The following is a 19,999-nucleotide window of genomic DNA, read 5'->3' on the forward strand; positions in this document are numbered from 1 at the left end:
CCAATCTTTAGATGTAACGCCGTTGACTAACAGATTGCTATTTCATAGGATGACCAGACAACTCATTCTCAATCCTGAGTGAGTTATAAACTCCTGCCCGTGAGGGCTCGTCCTTTGATTTGTATGGGTGAGAGTGGCCCGAGTTGCCGACTCAATATTCCTACCATTTTGGGGACGAGATTGAGTGGGGAGCTGAGAACATAACTTCACAAGATGAAATTCACTTTTCTCCGACTTTAGGGGAGTAGATGAGTGTTCTGTTAATTACTGACTCCGAGACTTGAACAAGGGGCCCCACCCTCTCACTGGCCCGAGAGGGACTTCCAGTTATTGGTCGGACAATAACCGAGTTATTCATTAGAGGAGCAGTGGTATTTAAGGAGTAAGATGTAACTCAGGGGTAAAACGGTAATTTGACCCAGCTTGAGTTACGAACACTCGTGAAGGATTGACTTGTCATTAATGGTTGTCATCCGTGAACACGAAAATATTCTGCAGTGAGAAGAGTGCAGCTGCGGGTCTTTAGTGGAGTGACCCGTAATTAACGAATGTTGATTAACTCGGTCAATGAGTTTGGAGTTTGACCAGTTAATCTCGTATTGTTGGAGCTTCTGATCTGTAGGTCCATTAGATCCCCTTGCTAGCTCATAACGGGTAAAACGAGGATCAAGTTTTTTAGAAAAATTTGAAATGTTCAAATTACTTAAAGGATTATATGTATATTGATACATTATAATATATAGTTAATTCTAAATTATAGAACTATATATTATGAGAGATATTATTTGAATGAGATTCAAATAAAATTAATATGAATAAGATTCATATTAAAACTATAGGTTAGAAATAATGTGCATAAGATGTACATTACAACTATAGGTTATATGAGAGAAATGTTTTAGAATATGATTCTAATTTTGTAATAAATAATTAAGTGTTAATTATTTATTTGATTTATATATATATGTTAATTAATTGTTAATTGGATTAATAATTAATAATTATTTATTAATTAATATGATTAATTAATAATTAATATTTAATTCCCCTACACTTTAGTAGAGGAGTGGGGAGTTTATGACGTGGGGTAACTCCCCACGTCATAAGTTGATTTTGTGTTTGCAGAAGAGTTCTGATGTGTACACAACAAAACCAAAGAAACTCTCAAGGAAGATTACTCTCTCAATCAAAGTTTTCTCCCAATTCTCCATCTCGTTCCAAAGAAACGCTCCCACAAGCGTGTTCTCGAGACCCAAGAAGATAGTTCGAAAGATTCGGTGGTGGTGTTTGGGTGGAAATTAACTTGAAGAAGAGTTCTTCAAAGGTAAAAACATTTTCCCCTGTATTTCACATCTTTGCACGTTTGTTTTTGTTTTCTCAAAAAAATCATGAACGATGATCCGCTTTCGCTCTGGGATTCACATCCCTTCAATTGGTATCAGAGCTTGGTACAACACCAAGAATTCGGAAGTGGGTAAGGGAAAAACCTATTCCGACGAGCTTCATGCGTCTGTGCTCAATATTGAACACCGCATCCTTCCCTTGGAAGGTTTAACCAATCGAATGGCAAAGATTGAAGAAGCTGTTGAATAGATACAAAGAGGGTTGAAATGATTATTGAGGGAGAATACAAAGCTTAGTGCAAAATTAGATAAAGGAAAGGAGAAAGTTGAAGAAAAACAACAACCCAGTAAAAACAAGATCGAAGAATTTACTGATCTGTTTGCAAAGAAATAAGAGAGGAAGAAGAAGAATGGTTCAAACCATAAAAGAGGAATATATTGACCATTCATCCAGCCAAGAACCAACAAGTTCTAGTGAAGAAAGATCCAAGAAAAGGTCCAAGAATCACAAAAAGTCCAAGAAAAAAAAGAAAAGGGTCAAAGAATCAGATTCAACCTCCACATATGATACTTTCGATTCCTCTAGTGATGATGACAACTATGCAAGAACGAGGAGAAGATGAAAATATAAAGAAAGGCACTCGAGGTACAAGCTTAAAATTGACTTACCATACTTTGACGGGAGGCTAGACATGAAAAACTTCTTATATTGGATCAAACAAGTAGAGGATTTTTTTGAATGCATGGATATTCTGGAAAAACGACAAGTAAAGTTGGTAAAATACAAATTGAAGGAGGGGTAGCAACATGATGGGATCAACTAACCTCAAATAGAAGAAAAATGGGCAAGAAAGCAGTGAAAGAATGAGAAAGAATGAAGAAGATGTTAAGGGCAAGGTTCCTACCCGACAATTATGAATAAATCTTGTATCAATCATATCAAGAATGCAAACAATATAAGCGGACATTAGAAGAATACACCAGCGAGTGGTATCTATTAAATGCAAGGAATGATTTGTTGGAATCCGAATATCAACAAGTTGCTTGGTACATCTATGACTTTCAAGAAGAGATTCAAGATCGAATTGATTTATTTTCCCTAGGAGGAATTCGTGAAGCAATAGCAATGACCATCAAGATTGAAAAGAAAATCAAGAAAGAAAGAAATTGGGGCCATGGACAAGCAAGCTGGAACGAAAATCAAAGAACTCCCAATTGGGGTAGGGGAGGAAGAATATCATCCGGTCGATTTGGGACTACAATGCAAAGGGAGAATTTAAACAAGATAATCGGAATTGGGAAGAAAAGAATGAACCCTACGAAGGAGGAGATGAGAAACCAAAAGCACCATCTAAGTGTAGATCAAATTATCAAAAGATTGAGGTCGAAAAAGCTAGTGGACAGCCCACAATCAATAAGAATTTAGCCTCAAAGCAAGAGAATCCATATGTAAGACCTTCAAATTTAAAGAAATGTTATAAATGTGGTCAAACTGGCTATTTCTCCAATGAATACCCCAAAAGAAAGAAGCTTGCATTGATGGAAGAAGACTCATAACAAGAAGACAGCAGTGAAAAAGAGGAGAAATTTTTTGGAAATAAACAAGAAATCTTTGAAGAAGGAGATGATGGTGAGCTGGTAATTTGTGTCCTCCAAAGACTTTTGTTGAATCCAAGAATGGAAGTGAATACTACTAAACGACATGCCCTATTTAAGACTCGATGCACTGTGAATAATAAGGTGTGTGATGTGATAATTGATAGTGGGAGTTGCGAAATGCTGTGTCCAAAGCCTTAGTCACAGCATCTTGGATTGGAAACCGAGCCTCATCCTAATCCTTATTAAATAGGATGGATTAAGAAAGGAAATGAAGTGGCTATCGTATAAATTTGCACAATTCCAATGTCCATTGGAAAACATTACAAAGATAAAATTATTTGCTAAGTTATAGACATGGATGCATGCCACATCTTGCTCGGTAGATCTTGGCAATTTGATCTCTCGACAATTCACAAAGGAAGGGAGAACACCTACGAATTTAATTGGTTTGGTAAGAAAATCACCCTACTACCCAATAAGCAAAAGGAGGTAAGTTCGACAGGTACATCTTCTAAACTCTTCTCCCTTATACCTGCAAATGAGTTTTTAAGTGAGCATAACAAAAACCTAGTTGCACTTATCATCAAGGGTCATCATAATGAGGATTTCTTAGACACTCACATTCCACAAGCTATTTCCAATTTACTGCACACTTTTAAAGACTTATATCCTAAAGAATTACCTAGTGAACTTCCACCATTGAGAGATATCCAACACCATGTAGACTTAATTCTGGGTGCACCTTTGCCAAAATTACCACACTATAGAATGAGTCCAACTGAATATGAAATTCTGCATGAACAAGTTGATGACCTCTTGAATAAAGGCTTGATACATAGTATGAGTCCTTGTGTGGTTCCCATCCTACTCACCCTAAAGAAAGATGGAACTTAGAGAATGTGTATTGATAGTCGTGCGATCAATAAAATCACAATTAGATATAGATTTTCAATTCCTAGATTATCCGACCTTCTTGATCAATTATATGGATAAAAAATTTTCTCCAAAATTGATCTTAGAAGTGGATATCACCAAATTTGTATAAGACCAGGAGATGAGTGGAAAACCACCTTTAAAACTAATGAAGGATTATTTGAGTGGCTTGTAATGCCATTTGGACTTTCTAATGCACCAAGTACATTCATGCACCTTATGAATAAAATCTTATGTACGACCATTTTTTGGAAGATTTGTGGTGGTTTATTTTGATGACATCTTGATCTATAGCACAAATTTGGATGAGCATCTTATTCACTTGAAACATGTTTTGTCTGCTCTTAAAGACAACTCCTTATATATCAATTTGAAAAAAATGCATTTTTGGTGTGCCTAAGCTTATCTTTATAGGATTTATAATAAGTGAGCAAGACATAGAAGCTGATCCCATAAAGACTAAGGCCATAAGTGAGTGGCCAGCACCTTCAAATATTAAAGAAGTTCAAAGTTTTCATAGGCTTGCATCTTTTTATCGAAAATTCATTAGAAACTTTAGCACTATAGTAGCTTCTTTGACCGAATGCCTTAAGAAAACGAGGTTTCAATGGGGTAAAGATCAACACCATAGCTTTGAGACCTTAAAACAAAGGTTAACTACAACACCTATCCTAGCACTACCAAGTTTTGATAAATTGTTTGTTGTTGAAGTAGTGCTTCGGGCAAGGGAATAGGTGGTGTGCTAAGTCAAGAGAATAAACCTATTGAGTATTTTAGTGAGAAACTTAGTGAGGCTAGGCAAAAGTGGAATACTTATGAGCAAGAACTTTATGCCTTGGTTAGAGCTTTAAAACAATGAGAACATTACCTAATAGGAAAGAAATTCATATTATATTCCGACCACCAATCCCTACGGTACATCAACTCCCAAAAGCACTTATCTAGGATGCATGCTAGATGAATTACTTTTATTCAATGTTTTGCTTTCTCCATCAAACATAAATATGGACATACTAACAAGGTGGCTGATGCATTAAGTAGAAGATCTCACTTATTTAACATATTGAAAGGTGAAATGATTTCCTTTGATAACTTTGCTGATTTATATGAGCATGATGAAGATTTTTATGATATTTGGCAAAAATGCAAAGATGGACATGCTTATAAAGACTTTAGCATAACTAATGATTTTCTCTTTAAAGACAATGCACTTTGTATTCCACACACATCATTACGGCTGCAAATTATTAGGGATACTCATTCCGATGGACTAGAAGGCCATTTTGGCCGAGATAAGACAATTGAACAAGTGCTTAGCAGATATTTTTGGCCACATCTTCGAAAGGATGTTGAAAATTATGTGAGAAGATGTCCTGTATGCCAAGTTGCTAAAGGCCAAGGACAAAATACAGGTTTGTACACTCCTCTACCTATTCCAAAAACAATTTGGGAAGATCTCACTATGAATTTTGTATTGGATTTGCCACAAACCCAATGAGGTAACGGTTCAACTTTTGTAGTGGTTGACTGTTTTAGCAAAATGACTCATTTCATACCATGTAGGAAGACTAATGATGCTATTCATATTGCCAATCTATTTTCAAAAAGTGGTTAGACTACATGGAATACCCAAATCCATCACAAGTGATAGGGATACAAAGTTCTTAAGCCATTTTTGGAAATGCCTTTGGCGGAAGTTCGATACTTAATTAAAGTATAGTACAACTTGCCACCCACAAACAGATGGGCAAATCGAGGTTACAAATAGAACCTTGGGTAACTTGATTAGATGTTGAAGTGAGGATAAGCCAAAGTAATGGGATCTTTGTTTACCACAAGTAGAATTTGCTTTTAACAACATGAAGAATCGGTCCACAGGCAAAACTCCTTTTTTGAGGTAGTATATACTTGCCTTCCTCGCTTAACTCTTGATCTAATAAGTTTGCCAAGTGCTGCAGATTTGAGTTTAGAAGTCGAGTTAATGGCTGATCGGGTTCAAAGAATTCATAAAGAAGTCAAGGAACATCTCGAGGAGTCCAACGCAAAGTACACCCAACTTGCTAACAAGAAATGAAGGTACAAAGAATTTGTTGAAGGAGATTTGGTTCTTGTGCATCTTCGAAAGGAGAGATTTCCAAGAGGAACCTACAGTAAGTTACAAAAGAAGAAAACCGGGCTTTGTAGAAACCTTAAACGTATTGGCTCTAATGCTTATAAGGTAGAGCTTCTGGAAGGCTATAACATTTCTAACACCTTCAATGTTTTAGATTTGTCTACATATTATCATCCTTATGAACTTAGTGTTTAAACTCGAGGACGAATTTTTTCTTTTTTAGGAAGGGGGAGTTGATGTAGTAGTTTGTTAGGTATTTAGATGTTAGGGCTCTCTTTGTAATTTAGATTAAGTATTTTGTTTTTTTATTGTTTAGAGTTAGTTAGGTTATTAGTTACTTACTGTGGTTTACTTTAGTTAACCATTATAGTAATTAAAGCCCATAGGCCCATAAGCTAAGCCTATATATATATAAAGGTTAGGTTTCCCCTATTTGTACATTTTTTTTTATCATTAATAAAACAACCAGCCTAAGACTTTTTCTATTCCACCATCTCATTGGTGATTTGACTTCAAGTTTCAATTCTCTGAGTATGTGGTGAATCCATAAGATTTCACAAACATCATTCGCCATGACCCTATACTATGTGCTTTTGCTATACTTCGTACCACTACACTTTGCTTCTTGCACCATGTTACCAAATTTTCCTACACATACTATAATATTTTGATGTACACTTCTTATTTGTAATAGACCATGCCCAGTCAACATCTGTGTATGCTTCCACGATCCTCTTTTCTCTCTTTCTAAAGAAGAGTCCTCTACTGGGACAACCTTTAGGAATCTTAGTATTTGATATGCTGCCTCAAGGTGTTCTTGAAATGGTCTATGCATGAATTGGCTCATCATACTCATTGCAAAGGCTATGTCTGGACAAGTATGTGATAGGTATATTAGTCGGCCAACAATAACCTTTGATACCTTTGAACATCCACTCAGGTGCCTTGAGTCATCTCTCATAATTTCTTATTATCATCAATAAGAGTTTTTGCTAGTTGACAACCATCCTGGAGGAGGTCTCAAATATAATTTTGTTGAGATATCACAATTCCTTGTTTCAACCGTGCTACTTCCATGGCCAGAAAATATTTCATTTCTCCCAAGTCTTTAATCTCAAATTTTTAGGAGAGTTTGCTCTTTAATATGGTTATTTATTCTTGATCATCACCTATGATGAGTATACCGTCTACATAGACAATTAGTACTACTATTTATTGTAAATAATGTGTAGCCTGTGCGAACCTGAGAATACCCTTGTTATTTCACAACTTGGGTGAATTTTTCGAACCAGACTCTCGGGCTGCTTAAGGCTATATAACTCTTTTTCCAGTCTACATACTCTTGGTTCGAATTTTTTTCGAACCTTGGTGGAGGTAACATGTAAACTTCTTGTTCAAGGCAACCATTTAAGAAGACATTTTTTTAATGTCAAACTGATTCAACGACCAATCAAGTTTTATTGCAATGTATAATTCTTACAATGTTGAGTTTAGCAACAAGAGCAAACGTCTTTGTGTGGTCAATCTCATAAGTTCATGTGTATCCTTTTGGCTACCAAATAGAATTTGTGTCATTTGATAACTCTCCTGAAGAGAGTTGTTCTGCGAGGAAAAAAACACCTTGGGTGGAAAAAATATTCATCAAGAAGCTCTAAATAACATGGTTTTATGCTCAATATATTAACATTTAAAGCACCCTTGCATTGTTAGTTGATGTTGTGATTTATATGAAATATTCCTAAATTTGAATGCTTTGTTGTAGCATTATTGATGCTGGAGCATCGAATCTAAAAGTAGAAAAAGATAAAGAGCTGAAAGCGACATAATATTACCCAAGAATTATTGTAGTTAAAACGAAGCAACACCTAAATTTTGAGCTGGGCCCCATTTTATCCTTTGTGTTGCCCTAAAATCAAGGATAAGTATAAAAGCTACCATTTAAGGCTGTCTCCAAAAGATTCCATCCATTCCATTCTTCCATCATTCACTTATTTTCTCTTTACACAATTTTCTAGAGCACGGCGAGACAAGGAAGAGAGAAGAACCTTGAACAACTGTAGAAGCACACGAAGAGGAAGAAGTAAAGTAGGAGTTTACTATTTCCTTTTCTTCTTCTTTTGTTGTACTATTTAGTAAATGAACTTGGTAGTTCCTCTTTGTATTTTCTCTTCCATGATATTGAGTAGCTAAACCAATAGAAGGGAGATGCTGTGAACTTTGTTTGTTTAGTTTATAATGATGTTACTACTGAGTTGAAACTTGTTTATAATGTGTCCATTTCAATGTGCTTGATCACCATATTGAATGAACTCTTTGTTAACTTTTGGAAAATTGTAATAAAGAGTGTTTGGCTTCAACTTGTGCTAGTTCTACTTTTGAGCATAGAGTGTGGGTACTTAGGAATAAGGTTCACCTAGCATGGCTAAAAATTGAACTAAAGAGTTATTGTTCTGCATATAATCTACGCATGAAATCTGCGCAATCTGGGAAAATGTCGTGTCGTTTTGTCAGTATAGCTAACATTATTGTTGCTGGAGCATCGTTCGCTTGCATCAAACTAAAACATACAACCTTCCCCCATTTCTTGTTACGTCATTGTTTAACCTTAGCATCCCTTTTGTGATTTGTGCTCTTAAGCTGAAACCACTTTACTTCTAGTATTTTATTTCAAGGTTTTATGCATATTTACTTGCATAGCTACCACTAGTACTTCTTAAATCATCGTTTATTTGCTTTCCTACTTCTTGAGTATTTATTAAAGTGTTTAGGAAATCAATCCTCGTGGGTTCGATCTTTTATTACTTGATACGTGATTTGTGTACACTTGCACAAGGGTTTTAAACCGTTATCATCGTTCAAAGAGTTCCATCTGCTCTAAATTTTGGAGTGAAAATCCATTTGCACCCAATAGTAGGTTTCCCCTTTGGTAACTCAATCCTCTATGTTTGATTCTTCTCAATAACACTCATCTCATCATATACATCTTTCCTCCACTCTGGAACATTCAAAGCTTCCTGAATGCTATTAGGTATTTTAATGTTTGAGACATTAGATGTAAAGGCAGAAAATGATTTTGATAGTTTTAAGTGTGACACATGATTTCGTATGAGATACTATTGGCTTTTTGGCCCTTAATCTCAAATTAATTAATTTTAATTAATTAATTAGTTAATATTTTGATGATAACAAATCTAATTTTATTTGTTGAAATTTTTAGTGTTTTAAAGTGTCCTCGACGTAGAGCTCATTACAACGTTTCCAACAACTATTGGAGCATCTAAATCGGAGCTTAAACAGAGAAGTTACGATCGAAACAAGAAAGGAAAAATATCCGAGAAGATGACAAGTGGCAAGTTTTTTTAAATAAATAAGAAAAGAAAAAGAAAATAAATCAAAAGGAATTAATATATATATATATATATATATATATATAATCAAGTCACCGTCAGTAACTTTTTCAAATAAAAAAAAATTATATCATGTCAGCGTTAAATGCTGACATGTGTAAGTGATCTAAAAAAAATCAAGAATTTTCAAAAGTTTACCGTTTCCCACACTTTTATATATATATATATATATAATTTATTATTATTATTGTTATTATTATTATTTTTATATAATTATTAATTCTTTTTTTTTTCAAAATAATCTCCACTCTTTATTTTCAATAATTAAGATCTAATGGTTCAAAATTAACTTGATTTTTTTACCATTTTCTCCCCTCTATTTAAACCTAACTTCTCTTTCAAAATAATAAACAATTCTCTTATTTCCAATCCTCCATAATCTAAAAATTTCTAATTGTTATTCTCTCCGATTTCTCAATTTTTCTTTTCATCTTATTTGTGAGAGAAATTTATTGTTGTAAGGATTGAATTTTTGTGAGCTCAAATTTGTACATTCACTCTATTTTAGAGTTTTGTAAGTGTGTGTTTTCAAAATTTTCAACTCATTGTAATGGTGTGATCCTGACTGTGGAGATGGTCATGTTTGCTCTTAAGAAGGGCAGTGTACCAGTTTGACTCCTACAGTGGAAAGAGTTAGAATTTCAATTTACAACTCAAGGGGTGCTTAGGAAGTGGAGTAGGACAGTGTGTCAGACCACTATAAAAATTTCCAGTGTCAAATTTCTCTAACTTTCTCTCTGATTTATTTTTGCAATTAATTTTAGAATTTTATTGTTTGCTTTACATTTCTCTTATTTGCCTTATAATTTATTTTATCTTACCTTGTCAAAACTGCATATCTCAAAAAGTGTATTTTTTCCGTTTAAATTGGGCCAATTTGTTAAAAAGTTTACATTTTGTTAATTAAACCCTATTCACCCCCCTCTAGAGTTGCCATATCGATCCAACAATTGGTATCAGAGCAAGATTACTCTTCTTTGATAAACCTAATTGTTTTTGAGCTATGACAACTTTAGGTTTCATCCCTTTTACCGATAGTAAATCTATTACTATGCCTCCTTTCTTTAATGGTACTAATTATAGTTATTGGAAAAATAGAATTAAATTTTTCTTGCTTTCTATTGACTATGATTTATGGGATGTTGTTGAAGAAGGATTTAAAATTCCAACAAAAGATCTTGATGGTGTTAGAGTTGTAAAGCCTAAGGAAGAATGATCTTTAAATGAAAAGAAAACATGTTCTTTAAATGCCATATATTAATTGCTTGTCTTGTGCTTTGAATGAAGTTGAGTATAATAGGGTGTCTATTTGCAAAACCGCTAAGGATATATGTGATAAATTATAAATCACAAATGAAGGAACTAGTCAAGTAAAAGAAACAAAAATTGACATGTTTGTTCATCAATATGAAATGTTTAAAATTGATGATAATGAAGCTATTTCCAATATGTTTATTAGATTTACTAACATTGTTAATGCTTTAGAAGGACTTGGAAAAGAATATTCAAATCTTGAGAAGGTAAAGAAGCTCTTATGGTCCTTGCCTAAACAATGGGAGCCTAAAAAGTCACCGTCATTCAAGAGGCAAATGATCTCAAGACTCTCTCCATGGATGAACTCATTGGTTCGTTGATGACATATGTGATAAAGATCAAGAAAAACATGGAGGATGAGAAGAAAAAGAAAGAGAAGAGTATAACATTGAAGACTATCACCTTGGAAGTTGACTCCGAAGGTGAGAATGCCCTTGATGAAGATAATGTGACTTATCTCTCACGTAAGTATAAAAATTTCGTCAAGAGGAAGAAACAATTCAAGAAGCATTTCTCCAACCAAAAAGAGTAAAAACTCAAAAGAGAAAAAATGATGAGGTAATTTGTTATGAATGCTAAAAACCGGATCATATTATAACCGATTGTCCTCTTCTTAAGTCATCCAAGAAACCCAAGAAGAAGCAATGAAGGCTACTTGGATGATAGCGATGAAAGTGGAAGTGAAAGAGAGAATGAAGAAGTGGCCAACTTTTGCTTCATGGCTCATAGTGACAAGGAGGATGAACAAAATGATGAAGTAACTCTTGACCCCCTCTCTTGTGATGAGTTGTTTGAAGCTTTTGAGAATATGCAAAATGATTTAGAAAAGCTTCGTTCTAAATATTTTATGCTTAAAAAGAAATACAATGCCTTAGCTAGTGAAAATAAGTCTTTACTTGATGATATTGCTTGCTTAAAGAAAAATGAGTATGATGCTGTGAATATCTCTTGTGATAAGCATGTTCTTGATTGTGATGAGAAAAATGTCTTACTTGATAAAATTAGATTTCTTGAGCATGATGGTTGTGAAAAAGATATTTTGATCAAATTGCTTAAGCTGAAAAATGAATCAAATGCTTTAGTGGAATTTGATAAGGCTAAACATTCTATTAAAAAGTTAACAATAGGTGCTCAAAAGTTGGACAAGAGAATTGAAGTAGGTAAGCTTTGTGGTGATAAAAGAGGTTTAGACTATATTGATGAATGCTCTACTCCTTCAATTTCTAAAACTATTTTTGTTAAAGCATCTCCTAATATGCCTAAGCTTATTGCTCATAAGGTTGTATCTAAACATGCTAAAATTAGCTTTGTGTCTGTATGTCACTATTGTGGTGTTGAAGGTCATATAAGACCTAAGTGCTTTAAATTAAAATATGCTCAAACTACTTCTCCTAGAAGAAATTTCTCTCAAAGGGCAAAGTTTCACAATGCTCCAAGAAAGAATTTCTCCAAGAAAAGTAGGGTGCATGAATTTGTTATAAAAGATAATTCATTGCTTAATGTTGTTTGTTTTTTATGTGGCAAGTATGGACATAAATCTTATTTTTGTTACTTGTCTAAATCTTATGCTTTCAATGGAAATGAAAAAATGAAATGGATCATCAAGTTTGTTAATGCTGACCTTCTAGGACTCAAACAAGTATGGATACCAAAGGATCAAATTTAAATTTTTGTGTTTGTAGGTTTGTTTGAAAGCTTCCAAGAAAAGCAAGGGGTACTTGGCTAGTGGTTGCTCGAGGCACATGACGGGAGACCAATTCAAGTTGAATTTGCTAGGTCAATGTTGCATGAGTATGGTTTACCTTCATACTTTTGGACGGAAGTTGTTAACACCGCTTGTTATGTTTTAAATAGAGTTTTAATTAGACATTCTTTAGATAAAACTTCTTGTGAACTTTGGCATAACAAAATTTCAAATATTGGATATTTCAAAGTTTTTGGTTGCAAATGTTTTATTTTGAACAACAAAGAAAAGCTTGGAAAATTTAATTATAAGACGGATGTTGGTATTTTCCTTGGCGATTCCTCTACTAGTAAAGCTTATAGAGTTTTCAATAAAATAACTTTGGTAGTTGAGGAATCTATGCATTTGGTATTTGATGAATCTTGCAATGTTGTTTCTAATGATTCTTTTTGTTGTGATTCTTTATAAAGAAATTTTGGGGATTTACTTGTTAGTAACAAAAGCAAAGAAATTGATTCAAGTAAACAAGAAGTGAGCATTAACGAAAATAAGGTGGATGGTTTTTCATCTATGCCTAAGGAGTGAAGTGTGCTCCATCCCATCCTAAGGATTTAATCTTTGGTGATCTCGAACAAGGTGTGAAAACTCGTTCCTCTCTTGATATGTTTAATAATATTGCTTTTGTTTCTCAAATTGAACCAAAAAGTTTTAAAGATGCCGAAAGTGATGAATTTTGGCTTTTAGCTATGGAAGAAGAATTAAATCAATTTGAAAGGAACAAAGTTTGGGAATTATTCCCTAGGCCTTCTAATGCTTCTGTAATTGGGACAAAATGAGTATTTGGAAATAAAATGGATGAAAATGGAAATATTATTAGAAATAAAGCTAAACTTGTAACTCAAGGTTATTGTCAATAAGAAGGAATAGATTATGAAGAAACTTTTGCATCCGTTGCTAGATTAGAAGCTATTAGAATATTACTTGCTTTTGCTTCTTATAAAATTTTTATTTTGTATCAAATGGATGTGAACAGTGCTTTTTTAAATGGTTATATTATGAAGGAAGTTTATGTGAAACAACCTTTGGGATTGGAAAGTTTTGATTTTCCAAATCATGTTTTTAAATTGAAAAAAACTCTTTATGGTTTAAAACAAGCTCCAAGAGCTTGATATGATAGACTTAGTAATTTTCTTATTGAGAATGGTTTTAAAATGGATAAAATTGATACTACTATCTTCATTAAGACTAAAGAAAATGATATGCTTTTAGTGCAAATATATGTGGATGATATTATTTTTGGTTCTACTAATCCTTCTATGTGTGTTGAATTTTCTAAATGTACACATATGAGTTTGAGGCGAGTATGATGGGAGAACTTAGCTTCTTCCTTGGACTCCAAATCAAACAACTCAAGGATGGTATCTTCATAAGTCAAGAGAAATACACGTGATTTGCTCAAAAGGTTCAAATTCAATTAAGGTAAAATTGCCAAAACTCCTATGAGCACATCTACTAAGCTTGATAAGGATGAGAAAGATAAATGTGTGGATGTAAAAGACTTATCGAGGTATGATTGGTTCTTTACTCTATTTAACTGCTAGTAGACCCGATATCATGTTTAGTGTATGTGTTTGTGCTAGATTTCAATCTTGTCCTAAAGAATCTCATGTGCTTGCCGTTAAAAGAACTTTTAAATATTTGTTTGGAACTATTGATTTAGGTTTGTGGTATCCTAGAAATGTTGAGTTTAATTTGGTAGGATATTCTGTACGGATTTTGCGGGTAGTTTACTTCCAAAAGAGTACTAGTGGGACTTGCCAATTTCTTGGTAGTTCCTTAGTTTCTTGGTTTAGTAAAAAGAAAATTTTGGTTGCCTTATCCACTATTGAAGCGGAATATATTGCGGTTGCTAGTTGTTATCCTCAAATTATTTGGATGAAACAAACTCTTTGTGATTTCGGATTAAAGTTTGAAAATGTGCCTATATTTTGTGATAATACAAGTGCTATAAATTTCACTAAAAATCCTATACGTCATTCTAGGACTAAGCATATTGATATTAGGCATCACTTTATAAGAGAGCATGTGTAAAATAATCATATTAGTCTTGAATTTGTAAGCTCAAATAATGAATTAGCGGATATTTTTACCAAGCCTTTAAATGAAGAATGTTTTTGAAAAATTAGGCTTGAGCTTGGTATTGTTCATTGTGATGCATCTTGATTTTGTATTTGTTATTTTTTTAAATGCATATTGATAGGGGGAGCTTTAAGATTGTGTTCATATTTTTTAGGGGGAGCTTTTTATGTTATTAATTATTTTTTTTTCTTATTTTTTTTTATGATTCCAAAGGGGAAGAAATTTAAGAAAAATGATTTATTGGTTTATTAATCCATGGATGTATTAATTGAGGGGGAGAAATTAATCTTTGAATGATTTTTAAGTATAATATTTATAGTGATTTGTTGGATTTAATTTGACGATTATTAAATGTCTATGTATTTTCCTTTCGAGGTCTATCATCATCAAAAAAGAGGATGGTTGGCTTTTTGGCTCTTAATCTCAAGTTAATTAATTAATATTTTGATGATAACAAACCTAATTTTATTTATTGACATTTTTAGTGTTTTAAAGTGTTCACGGCGTAGAGCTCGTTACAATGATTCCAACGACTATTGGAGCATCCAAATTGGAGCTTAAACGGAGAAGTCACAATCGAAACAAGAAAGAAAAAATAGCTGAGAAGATGATGTAGACCATTCGTAGGCTTACAAGTGGCAAGTTTTTTTAAAAAAAAAAATAAGAAAACAAAAAGAAAACAAATCAAAAGGAATTAAAAAATCAAAATAATATATATATATATATATATATATATATATAATCAAGTTACCGTTGGTAACTTTTTTAAATAATAAAAAAAAATACATTATGTCAACATTAAATCTGACATGTGTAAGTGGTTTAAAAGAATCAAGAATTTTCAAAAGTGTACTGTTCTCACACACATATATATATATATATACTATTTTGTTATTATTATTATTAATTTTATATAATTCTTAATTATTTTTTTAAAATAATCTCAACCCTTTATTTTCAATAATTAAAATCTAATGGTTCAAAATTAACTTGATTTTTTTACCATTTTATCCCAACTCTATTTAAACCCAACTCCTCCTTCAAAATAATGAACAATTATCTTATTTTCAATTCTCCCACCAACTATGGAGTCCATGGTCAACTTCTCTTTAACTCTGACCTGAATTTAGACTAACAAGTTGTGATGGATGCGCAATAAAATAATAAACTTTACAGGACAACCTTTCTTACATTCATTCTAAACATTCTATTCTGTCAACCTGGTGTCAATATAAAACTCTTTACAAATACACTACATATATGTATAAAACGATATGCAACTCCTGAACTACTCTAGGTGATAGAAACTGATCTACTTTCACCTTGAAACTCAGGTACATCATCTGGGGGAAAATAAAAAATAAACAGTGAGATGGGAAGTTCAGTGAGTGATAAGTTAATAGGAAAATAATCTTATAAAATTTCTTTAATAAATAATTGAAATTTCAGCTATTAAAACAAACTTCATAAAAATTTGAGCAACTAAAAACTCAATGAACTTTCTCCTAACAAACTTGTGAATACAATACTTGAAGAACAACCAATAAGCAACGCTTCCAAGCCCAGGATTCAGACTAGGGTTTGGAATCCAAATTTGGCCCTAATCGCCCCAGCATTCCCCTGCATCTCCTGCGACCTAGTTACGCCAACTTCTTGGTCTGCTCTAAAAGCACATTCTAAAACAAATATAAAACGTTATTCTTCAAACATAAACAAACTAGAAAAAACTTCACACCGTACATGTACCCATATTCTATTCTGGTCTATTGGTGCAGAGTAATCTGAATACACATAGCAGAATAATTCTCTCAACGCACGGAGTCAAATGGTCACAAATACCTTTTTATTTCTAGGTATACTATAGAAACACATTCATATATCATATGGGTAATCACCTGGATAATAACATGGTGGTTTGAAAGTTTCATTCTACATAAAGGATTCCCAAATTTCATAAACTGTTCTAAAATTCTTCTTTGTAAGAACTTTTCTAAATTTCTCGAGTCATTTCTCAAATCTCTCTTTCTAAAAACATTTCATGAAATTCTAAAATCTTTTTCTAAAATCTCTTTCTAAATACATTTCATAAGCTTTAAACATTTTTTTAAAATCATAAAATATTCCTCTAAATCATAACACCATTTCGGAAATTCTCAAAGGAACACAATTATTTTCATTCTAAATCATACATAATATATAATTTCTTGAAATTCTTATGTAATAGATATCTTAAAAACATTTCATAACATAAACCACTTATAAATCCAATAATAAAATCCAAAACATTTAGTAACGTAACCACTCACAAATCCTACCAATGGGGTGTATTTGGGTTGTACGATGCTTCAACTTTTGTTTGACCTGAAATATTAACCCAATACCAAATTAACTCAACATGTACTTATTTTTAATTCCAAAATAAACCGTAACACCTCCTAAATAAAAACTAATTACGCAATTTCACAACCCATTCTCTTTTTTCATTTAAAACCATTATGTAACGCCCTAGGCCTAGGATTCGGACCAAGATTCGGCATCCGGATTCGACACCTCTTTTCCCCGACATTCCCCTACGTCCCCTACGACCTGGCCGCGCCACCGTCTTGTTCTGAGCTACTTAGAAGAGTGTAGACTATCCCTACAGACCAACACGAGTCCTTTCAGCATGCTTGAGCCACGAAAAAGAAGGTGCACCTTGTTGGTATAGGTAGTGACTACCAATTATTTTAAGCCTTTCTTGACCATTCTTCCATGATCTTAGGATCCCTTTCATTCGGATGCGGTATCGGTTCATTCATGTTCCCCTTCTCTCTATTCGGACGTCACATCCCACCAGCTTCCGCCTTGGTTCATCCCCGAACCACATCTTACTGGAGAGGTTCCGCTCTGATACCATCTGTAACGCCCCAGGCCTAGGATTTGGACCAGAATGCCGAATCCGGATTTCGAATCCTAGGCCTGGGGCAGGACACATCACTTCCTCTCTTTCGTACTATGTTGAACGATTTATGTTTCCTTTGTGCAAGTGTATACAACCGTTGTAGTAACTGATAAACATATCATATTCACAAGGATTGATAACTAAACATGTCAATATTTACTTAAGAAACATGGCCAGACAGACATGGAGTCTTCAAAGACTTCCCATATTTTCTGCTATTAAGGTTTTAGACAAACTCGACAGCATATTAGTTCAGTTTATAACCATGCTATGTGAACCCTATTCTTGAGTACCCACACTCTAACTCAAATAGATCTAGCATGAGTTGAAACCAAACACTCTTTGTTACAATTTTCCAAGAGTTAACAAGAAGATATCCTAACACGTTGATCAAGCATATTGAGAATAAACTATTAAGAACAACTTCAACTCAATATTCATCATCATTAACACCAGTAGCACAGTTTACAGCTAAAGAAAAGATTTCACATCATCTTCCCCCTCACAATAGGGTTTAGCTATGCATTGCCATTAAAAATGAGAAAGAAAATCAACAAGAGAACATAATACAAAATGGAACTAATGGTGAAGAGAGGGAGCTGTATGATTCAGCTCCAAATGGGTTTTCTGCTTTATGACCGCTGAAACTTCAGTAAGTCTCCTTCTCTGCTTGTCTTCTTTGAACACCCTTGAGAGTTTTCTTGAAGTGAGAGTGAAGTGATTAAAAAAAAGTCTCCCTGAAGCTTCCTTAAATGTGAGTATGTATAAAAACACTACATCTAAAGTGGTGTATAAGAAAAGTCCCCCTTTGTTTTTAGGGCAACAAACAGATAAAGTGGGCCCCCATCTCTCACTTCCAGGTGATTCTCCGAATTACTGTGGTAACTCCCAGGGTAAAGTCCTGTCACTATCAGATTTCTCGTTTTCTGCTCCTCTTTGATTCCAATGCTGTAGCATCAACAATACTGCAATAAAATACCCAAAATTAAGTCATTTTCCTTAACTTTCAACATTATCAACAAAATCATGCAGTCTTTGTACAATATCAGTGTAGAATGTGTGTTAGAGGGGCTGTCCTTAGTTAATTTCCGTGAGCTTTTAACCCCTTACAAATAGGTTCCACAATAAACCATTCAACCCACAATAAACCATTCAATTTATTCTTCTTTTCAAAACCCACGTGAATCTCCTTTTCCTTTAAGCATTTTTTTTTCTTTCTTGCTTAATTTTAAACCACAAATTAATTTCTCTCTCTACCATCAATAACTCATCTTCTTCTTCTTTCTTATCTCTTCATACCCACAAATTTTCTCCTTTTCTCTACCCTTTCTTCTTCCTTCCTCCTCTATGTTTTCTTTCTTTTTCTCAACCAAGAAACTCCTTTCCACTTAATTTCTGTTACACCTTCAATCCCCTCAAGAAAACTCATAAGCTCGACCCTCTTTATTCTTTTCATCTTCTTTCTTCAATAGCCCCAACAAATTCTCACTTCTCCATCAAGTTTCTACCATAAACCCAAAAAAATAAACATACCTCCTCTGTAAAATCAATTTTTAAGGCTGTAAATATATTATCTTTAACTTGTACTCTTGAACATATGAATGGATTGAAAAAGTAACCCACAACTAAATTCCAATTTCCATAATCTCAAGCATAATTACATACCAATTTCACTCATTCTTCTGAAAAATCTCAAAATATGCACAAACTAAACTTGAATCTTCCTACCTCCTCACTCCTCAGGTCCAACCCCTTCTATTTTTCATTTTTATTCTCCCCTTTCTTCTCTTTTCTTTGCTTCCCTTATGCCATTTGTCCACACCATCACATGTGCCCATGGATTCCAAAAACCGAATGCCTACTGTTTTTATTTTTTTTTCTTTTTCCTTTTTTTAAAGCTAAAAGACCAAAATTCTATTCCAAATTTCTTTGTTTTTTTTACAAAACACCAAACAATCATTACAGTTCAGTTTTTTCATCGAAGATCCTTTATGCTTTTAAACTCAATATGACTCGTAAAATCATAACCTACTTTTGCCAAAAGCTTATATGCTTTCGGGTCAAATCCATCCTTCATTCGTTTATCAGGCAAGACCATCTTCATTTGGCCGTCCTCAAGCTTTTTAGCCTCTTGCTATGTTATCTTTGTAAGAGGCGTGGTGAAGTTCTCTTTCAAGATTTCTACATCACCGACCTTTAGGATTCTCGAGCATTCCATGAATGGTGATTCACCCTTCTTTCGCTGAGATAAAGGGACATAGCGGAGGATAGGAACTCATGACGCTTTCTCAACCTTTGAAGCCCATAACTATGTGCTACTGGTAGATGCTTCATTCTTTTGGACATCAGAAGTATTAACTTCTTTGATCAATCCTTTAGTTGGATCTTCATGCCGTTCTAACTTGGGTTTATCACAACTCTTGGTAAATGGGATTTCTGTCGATATAGTTTCTCCTATAGCCTCATTCTTCATATAGAATTTTGCATATGCAAAATGAGACTCAGCCTCCAAGAATGGGTTCGTAT

The sequence above is a fragment of the Momordica charantia genome, assembly GCF_013281855.1.
Source record: "Momordica charantia cultivar OHB3-1 chromosome 5 unlocalized genomic scaffold, Mcharantia_2.0 BLBB01000005.1, whole genome shotgun sequence".
Taxonomy (NCBI): domain Eukaryota; kingdom Viridiplantae; phylum Streptophyta; class Magnoliopsida; order Cucurbitales; family Cucurbitaceae; genus Momordica; species Momordica charantia.